We start from the raw sequence: 9111 nt of genomic DNA, 5'->3' as shown, positions 1-9111 counted from the left end.
TACTCCTCGTGAAACCTAGTCCGAACTTGTGAAATCTACTCCTCGTGAAGTCTAGTCCGAACTACCTAGTCCGTGCCACGTGTAGCTGTGCGGCATGGAGTCCGCACTAGTGGACATTTAAAAATGGCGGCGCACGGCTTTATGCAAATGAAGCCTGGGAAATTCAAATCCAGGGCTTCATTTGCAACCCCGGTTGCCTACATTACCACCCTAGTTCGAACTAGGGTGGTAGTGTAGACATACCCTTATCTACTAGGGCCCTAACAAGACTCCTTGGATGTTTGCTTTGGTTACCCTTCCCAAGCCTACTACACATGGACATTATGATTCCATATTAATATTAACCTTGGGGTTAACTTTTGTAGGCCACAGATGTCTATTTCCTCCCATGTAGTCATTCAGCTGTGAGGCTATAAAGTGCCATCATTCTGGGGAGCAAACCAAGGAGTTATGATTTACCATGAATATAGTGCACTGAGCACTGCGTTCCGTTTTCCCCTTGGTTCCAACCTAATTCTACTTTTTACTAAAATTATTAAAAACTAATTGCATTACTTAATCCCCACCACATACAATTCTCCAGTGTTTCATGAATCAATGTAATCAAGCCAATCAGAATAGATAAAGGAGATCCTTTAGCAGGCTTTGATGAGATTTTATCAAAATCTCAGTGCATATTGTAAAACCTTAGCGTCCTCAGAAGCAAACTAGCAATAGAATAGAGAAGCTTTCACAAGCAAGCACTAATATAACAGCTGACGTGTGGACCAGTTTAAGAGGCTCTCCCTACTACTGACTGGGGAGGGGTGTATGTGTGTGCGTGCGCGTGTGTGTGCGTGCGCGTGTGTGTGCGTGTGTGTGTGTGTGCGTGCGCGTGTGTGTGCGTGTGTGTGCACGCACGCGCGCAAAAAGCATCCAAAGTCAATTTTTAAAACTATTGAAGAAAGAAAAAAGTGAAGACAACGTCTACTAATTCACAAACCGTAAAACCAAAGCCTTCTAAGTAAAATCCAGCGGATAATGCCTAGGTTATATAAAAGTACAGTAACTGTATTTCAAGACCTTTATTTAAAAATTAAATGCCTTCTCTTTAGCATGGTAATCTTCCTCTATATCTGTCTCCTTGAATTATCATGAAGCCATGTCTAGAATAATGTGAGGGTGCTTCCCCCGCTTTTTGATGTCATAAACCAGAGCCTTCAGTCTCCTGCTTGACTCTCAAGGGGTATGCACAGGATGCTTAACTACTTAGAGACAATGACAGCAAAAGTAGGTCGCCTACAACTCCCCACATTTAGAAAATGAATATAAACAAGGCAGGTATTGTTAGTCACCTGTTCTAGCTCCTGGCATTAGATAACTTGTTCAACTATTTACCTGTTAACCCTATTTCTAGGTAAATATATATCAGAAGTATTACCATACTAAGGTAATTAATAGATCAAACTCTGTAAATAGAAGTGTCTTCGGCGAATGGAAGCAATCCAGGTACCTGTAGCTGTAAGCTATTAAGAAGGCTTCATTTATGTAGCACCTGACAACACAAAGGATCCCAAATTGCTGGATTTAATTCACTTCTGATTATCCAGGCCCACTAATTCCCAGCAGGGGCTCCTGTACCTGGGGAAACGATCCCGTCCCAGCAGAGAAAAAAAGTGTTCAGAGCCTCCCCCGCCCCCCGCCCTAGGACTTCTGCTGTGCTCAGAGCTCGGCAGGCGCTCACTGGGAATGTGCTGCATTACTTACACCATCCTCCCTCCTTGTTAGCTTTGCCCATTTTTGTGGGCAGTAGCTTCCTGCAAGAGCACAGGCAGGGCTGGAACTGTGGGCTGGTGCAAAGCATCCCCCCAACAGGCAAGCTCATCACTCCTAGAGGCCCTACGCCCTGGGAAACGCCCAGCAAATTACTCCCCCTTGCCCAGCCCTGTTTAGATTCTAAGAGCGGAGAAGCTCCCAGCCCTAAGCACAGACCGTAGGAGCCCTCCGTAGTGCCTAGGTCGTTAACGTGCAAACCAACTGCTTCCAAACCAAACAGGAGAGAAAGAGAAGCACAGCCTTTGCTTTAAGTATTTCCCTTTCTAGTTCCCCTCTTCTCTGCGCTGATTAGGCCCCAGTTGGAGTATTGTGTCCAGTCCTAGGCACCACATTTCAAGGAAGATGTGGAAAAATTGGAGAAGGTCCAGAGAAGAGCAACAAAAATGGTCTAGAAAACATGAGCTATGAGGGAAGGGTGAAGGAACTGGGCTTGTTTAATTAGAAAGGAGAAGCCTGAGAGGGGACATGAGAGCAGTTTTCAAGTATCTAAAAGGGTGTCACAAGGAGGAGGGGCAAAAATTGTTCTCCTGGGCCTCTGAGGATAGGACAAGGAGCAATGGGCTTAAACTGCAGCAAGGGAGGTTTAGGTTGGACATTAGAAAAAACTTCCTAACTGTCAGGGTGGTAAAACACAGGAATAAATTGCCCAGGGAGGTTGTGGAATCTTCATCACTGGAGAGATTTAAGAGCAGGTTGGACAGACATCTATCAGGGATGATCTAGAGCAAACTGGGGGGGCATGAAGAAATTCCAGGGGGGCACGAGGCAACCCAGCCTCTTCCCCCCCATGAAGTTCCTTTTTTTTTTTTTGCTCAACAAGTTTTGCTGCTATTTTGGGGGAGGGGTTTAAGGGTTTTTCAAAAATCAAAAAGGGGGTGTGATGCCGAAAAGTTTGGGAACCCCTGATCTAGAGGGTGCTTGGTCCTGCCGTGAGGGCAGGGGAGTGGACTCGATGTCCCCTCGAGGTCCCTTTCAGTTCTAGCATTCTATGATTCTGTTTTAATAGTAGGTTGTCTGTGTCTTCCTTTTTCGTGAGGACTCTTTGGGCCAGATCCTGTCCTTTGGGCTGCCCAGTTGAGGAGTTATCCCTTTAAAAAAAATTTAAAGCTATACCGCACATAGGAGCAACAGGCAGAACCCCACACTGGCCACGTTGGCAATGACTTTCTCACTTTAAAGGGAACCATTCGGCCTTTCACAATGGCAGGAACAAAATCCAGCAAAAATTATGATGGAGGAGGGTCTTTATTTTTATTTCAAACCCGGCAACATGGCAACGCTCGATTGCTTAGAAAGCAGCTGCGCTGAGTGTGTAGGCTGTAGCCCACTAACAGAAAAGTTTATTGAATGCTATAATTTGGCCTTATGTTGTGCTTTCATTTCAATTCTCCCTTGCAGATGCTTTTACATTGAATTAGTCTTGGTCTCCCTTAAAAAAGGGAAGCTTCCCCTCCTCCCCCATTGCATTTTGTCCTGCATTTACACTAGCATTTTAGCTACCCAATAGGTACCGCACAATTGAAGACAAAAACCAGGGCTGAGAAAAGAAAGGTAGGCTTGCCAGAGAAGTGTTTCAGCTCATCACAGTCTACAAAACACGGGGGCTCTGATTCTCTATATGCCCTGTCCCTAAAGAGCCCAAACCTGCCCTACCCGGCAGCAGCCGCAAAACTCCCACTGACCCACAGGTGCTTGTATTATACTACATAGAAAACGAGAACCATCTAGTTTGTATCTACGAACCCCTCGCTCTGCTGTGCTGTGTGGAAAAGAAAATAGGCTGGCTCCAGTGTTCCCTCTATTTTTTTCCATGCATGTGCAGAATAAATGTTGTTATTTGCACCTGGGCGTGTGCAGATGTGCACCACTAGTGGAAAACACATGCTGCTGGCTGCTGCCGGCTCTGGGTGCTCTGCTAATCAACTGGGTGGCATTTGAATCTCTCTTGGGTGGCTGTGCAGGTGCTCAGTTTAGGGGAAAACATTGGTTGGCTCCTTCTTAGCTGATGTAAATCCATATAGCGCCACCAAAGTGGAAGGAGTTTCACTGATTTATGCCTGCTGGGAATCTGGCCTGGTCAACTTAAATCAACCCTTTTAAAATGAAGAGTTGCTTTATATGGTTTTGAAGTGATGAGAGTAACATACAGAATCTTTACTCCTATCCTCAGCTGCATGGAACCAGATTTCAGCCACCTGGGACCAGTATTCATAGAATCATAGAATACTAGAATTGGAAGGGACCTCCAGAGAGCGGCAAATCCAGTCCCCTGCCCTCACGGCAGGACCAAGCACCGTCTAGATCCGGGGAGGGCAATGATTTTTGGCCGGGGGCCACTTTAAATATTTTTGAAGTGGCCTCAGGCCGGGCCAGAAGGGGCGGGGCCTAATCCGGAAGGGGAGGGGCCTAATCCGGAAGGGGCGGGGCCTAATCCGTACATGGATTAGCCTAATCCGGAAGGGGAGGGGCCTAACCCGGAAGGGGTGGGGCAGAATGCTTCTGGGCTTCCCCACCCCCAGACCGTAATTGGTCTGGGGGTAAGGGAGCCTCTTTGCTCCCCCTTTTCCAACTAGGCACCCACACCCCTGGCAGGGCGGAAAGAGGCTTCACGCACTCCCCCACCCCCAGGCCCTGATTGGGCTAGGTCAAGGTCTCCCTCTCTGGAGATATTTAAGAACAGGTTAGATAGACATCTGTCAGGGATGGTGTAGGTGGAGCTTGGTCCTGCCTTGAGGGCGGGGGGCTGGACTCGATGACCTCTTGAGGTCCCTTCCAGTCCTATTATTCTATGATTCTGTGAAGTTGTACTCACCATGGATCTTGCCCATATGCCAGTATGGGAGCAGCCAACCCAGTTCAAAGCATCAGCTGGTCTCTCTCAGATAACAAATAGAGTGAGTTACGCCTCACCACTGTTTACTGCAAGGTAAACATTGGCCATGTTAGTATCCTGACCTTAGTGCAGGGGTGGGGAACCTTTTTTGGGTGAGGGGCTACTAACCCCAGAAAAATTAGTCGGGGTCTGCACAGAAGTGAGAAGCAGGGGGACTGGAGCACCAGTGTAGGCTCCCCAATGCTGGAGGGGGGACCCTGAGCCTCAGGGGCCACATCCACTCCCCCCCCCCCGGGCCTTAAGTTCCCCACCCCTGCCAAACTGAGTTTTAATTAATGTTTTGTTCCCCGTGTGTGTGTGTGTCACATTTTTCTTCTCTCCGGTGAACATGTGCTTTTGTGCGTTATGTAGTTTATACAGAAATACATTTTTAAAAAAGGCAAGCAACTTTGTATATCTTCTTTAATCGAAAATAACATTCTAAAGTAGAGGGGTGGATACTGTAGTGGGATGCTGCGATTTGATTCATCCCAGCGTGCCACACCACTGCTCTTTGGACAGCAATCACAGGGCCTCGACATCAAGCTGTGGAAGAGATTCTTCCAAGCAGCAGCAGCTGCCTCTTTGGCAAACAGCACAGGCGCTTGTACCGGTGGCTTTGGAGTTGCCTCTGGGTCTGTCATGTGGCTAGGTGGCTGATGGACTGTCTGGGTTTTCTTGTGCTTTTTTATTTTTTCTTAATTACATTTCCTTATGATAATGCATCCCCCTTAGCGCTGGAAAAATCCAAGTGCCCCTACTGACAAAGATAGCCCTCCTCTTGCTCATGCCCCCCACAAACCTTGTGAAGGCAAACCCAGTTTATTTGTCACTGCCCAAAGTCTATATGTGGCTGGAACAAAGCTAGCAGCATCCTGGGACCACGTTCTCACCTGCTCAGAGAATCACAAATAAAATGCCACCTTCTCTCTCTTGTCTAGTGTAAGCCTGTCTCCCGTCTTTTAAGAAGCTGTATTTGGAACAGATTTCTCAAATATAATTAGCTCTGAAGAGTGGCTGCCAGACCTAAAAGCTTCCTTGTTTTTGTTCCCATTTCCGAAGGTTTCTCCTGCATCGGTTTGGGCGGGGGGTTGTAGGAGAGGTACCCCAATATTCCACAACCACAAATGGAGCTTTATAGATAGTAGCAACTGCAGAACTCTAGTATCAAGAAAGCACATCCCCTTCCATCCCTGCACTGAGATGATACAATGGAATGAACACCTGTTCCCTGTCTATGCTAGCTCTCCCACTGTTGAAACGGCACACGTGGAGGCAATTCTGGGCGCCACATTTCAAGAAAGATGTGGAGAAATTGGAAAGGGTACAGAGAAGAGCGACAAGAATGATTAAAGGTCTGGAGAACATGACCTATGAAGCCAGGCTTCATGAACTGGGCTTGTTTAGTTTGGAAAAAAGAAGATTAAGGGGGGACATGATAGCGGTTTTCAAATATCTAAAAGGGTGTCACAAGGAGAAAATTTGTTCCTCTTGGTTTCTGAGGACAGGACAAGGAGTAATGGGCTTAAAGTGCAGCAAGGGAGGTTTAGATTGGACATGAGGAAAAAATTCCTAACTGTCAGGGTGGTCAAATATTGGAATAAATTGCCAAGGGAGGTGGTGGAATCTCCCTCTCTGGAGATATTTAAGAACAGGTTAGATAGACATCTGTCAGGGATGGTGTAGACAGAGCTTGGTCCTGCCTTGAGGACGGGGGGCTGGACTCGATGACCTCTCGAGGTCCCTTCCAGTCCTATGATTCTATGATTCTAATTAAGGGACGGGGGGTCCTGCATGGAGGGGCAGAACCACTCTGCTGGCTCATCCAGCACTCAGACTAGGAAGTTCTCATTAGCTCCAACTCAAGAGGCTAAAAGGTGGAGCGTCTCTATGCTGAAAGAGGGGTGGTTGAGTCTTGTATGATAAACCCTGAAACCAGCCAGCTCGGGAGGTGGTTTGTGTCTTTGGGACACAGATGCAGGCTGGGAAGGAAGAGGGTGTCTTAAGAACTGCGAGGGGTTTACGCCATTTGAACAGCAGAGATGGAGACCTCAGAGCAATGATTTTAAATACCAGGTGGCCTAGAGGGAAGGGGAGGAGCCTGCTGGGACCTTGAGAGTGAAGACCAATCTACATACAGAATTTGGACAGTAAAACCTGGCGGATTTGGAGATGTTCTTCACGGGCAAAGTCTTAGTGGTGGAGCTGGGAAACAAATCATCACTAAAGGCTTGATCCAAACCCCCCTGACGTCAGAAAGAATATTCTCCTTGATTTCAGTGGCCTTTGGATCCGCCCCCCACAGCTGTACTCCCTGCTTCCCCCCTGCCTTTCCAAAACAAGCATGGGACCTAAAACGGAGGCAGCCGTAATTCCGGTTCGTGGCAGTGCATGGAATGAAGCAAGACAGGAAAGCTGATCGGAGAGGGTGGGACCCAAAGAGGGGAAAAAACATAGACAGTGACTTTCAAATTGGTGAGGGGCAAAGTCTGAGCCTGTCTTGTGTGCTGGAGCTAGGGAGTAGAGAGGGCAAGAGGGTGAAATCAGGCTCTGCCCCACAGCTGTGTCCCCCACTTGCCCAGGAGAGGGGGACATGAGCAGGGCTTCTTGCTGAATGTTTGATCCACCCCTGCTCTTCCATTCTCTGCATCCCGAGGACTCTCTGGGCCAGGTATTTGCAAACACTGCTCTCCACACAGGGGCAGGCTTGGCTAAAAATGAATGGGTGTTTAGCAAAAGCACATTGGGTTAGTTGTGTGCCCCCATCTGAAACATGGGGCTAATGACTCCAATTGTGCCCACACAGGGTATATCTAAATTGCATGCTAACCCCAGGCTCTGATTCACATTTGAACTCAAATCATTCTGACTTGGGTCAGCAAGCACTCAGCACCAGGGCCCTACTAGTGTGAAAAATGAGAGCCCCATTCCAAGTGTGACTCGGTTTAAGTCCTGTCGTTTTGCTGTGTAGACACAGCTCAAACCACAGACCTGAGTCAGAAGGTCCGTGTATTGCAGCTTTGGCGTGGTGGCGAGATCTGGGTCTGGGATTGTAAACCCGGATTCACGATGCAGTGTGGATGCTCAGCTCAAGGCTGGAAATGCTGGGTCAGTAAGCCTGGGTCTCGGGCTGATAATGCAGTGTAGACGTATCCACGCTACCCTTATCCTACCAGCAGCACTCCCACTGAAGTCAATAGTAGCTGTGATTAGAGAAGCAAAAGGCAAAATAGTCCTTTATGAATGTTTCATAGAATCATAGAATATTAGAATTGGAAGGGACCTCGCGAGGTCTACAAATCCAGTCCCCTGCCCGCATGGCAGAACGAAATACCATCTAGATCATCCCTGATAGATGTCTATCCTACCTGCTCTTAAATTTCTCCAGTGATGGAGATTCCACAACCTCCCTAGGCAATTTATTCCCGTGCTTTACCACCCTGACAGGAAGTTTTTCCTAAACCTCCCTTTCTACAATTGAAGCCCATTGCTTCTTGTACTGTCATCAGAGGTGAAGGAGAATAACTGTTCTCCTTCCTGGTAACACCCGTTTAGGTATTTGAAAACGGCTATAACCCTCTCCATCTTCTCTTTTCGATTTGTTGCAATTGACTTTGGAATGAATAACTTACACTCCTGGACTGCCTCAGAGGTGTAGCCACATGACTTTTTCCACTTTCAGCTAAAACAGAGAAGCATGTAGCACTCTGGGAAATCATGTGAAGCTGTCTGTCCATTTGCTCTGGGTTCCCAAACCAAGTAAGTGGTGTTTCATCTTTCACCCGTGATTGGTCGTTGTTACGCATGCAGCATTCCATCTCTGGGACGAGCTGGTATGAATAGTTTTCCCTTGGGATGACACTGCAGACACAAGGGAGCCTGGAGGGAGTGTAGTTTTATGTTTAAGGCAGCTGGGTGTCAAGAAGTCTGGACTCATTTCCTGGCTCTCCCACAGATGTCCTGTATGACCTTGGACAATGCCTCTGCTCTTTATTTGTAAAATGGGGACAATACATCTCTAGATGACAGGAGCATTGTGAGGATCAGTTCATGAGCATTTGTGATATGTAAGATACCACAGGGATGCAGGGCAGAGAAATATCCGGATGGGTAGCTCCCTCCCCCATAATGAAGTCCAAGCCCTATTGCAAATCAGTTGCAGGTATTTTGATTCTGGCTCCATCTCCTTACAAAGCAGAGCAGACTTTGACTTCATTTTTCTAAGGCCCCTTTTCTACCTGGAGATGTGTGAACATGTTCAGAATTTTGCATGCATGCATTTACTGTTTCTTTTTTTTTTTTTTTTTTTTTTTTTGCGTCCTTTTGTACCACGTCGATTTTGGTAGCATTTGAAAACAGCCATCTTGCCTCAGAAGCATGCAAACTTTTGTTTCCAGGGAAAGCCACCTTGGCTTTAGAAGAAT

The sequence above is a fragment of the Pelodiscus sinensis genome, chromosome 4 (assembly GCF_049634645.1).
Source record: "Pelodiscus sinensis isolate JC-2024 chromosome 4, ASM4963464v1, whole genome shotgun sequence".
Taxonomy (NCBI): Eukaryota; Metazoa; Chordata; order Testudines; family Trionychidae; genus Pelodiscus; species Pelodiscus sinensis.
This window is presented reverse-complemented; position numbering follows the sequence as displayed.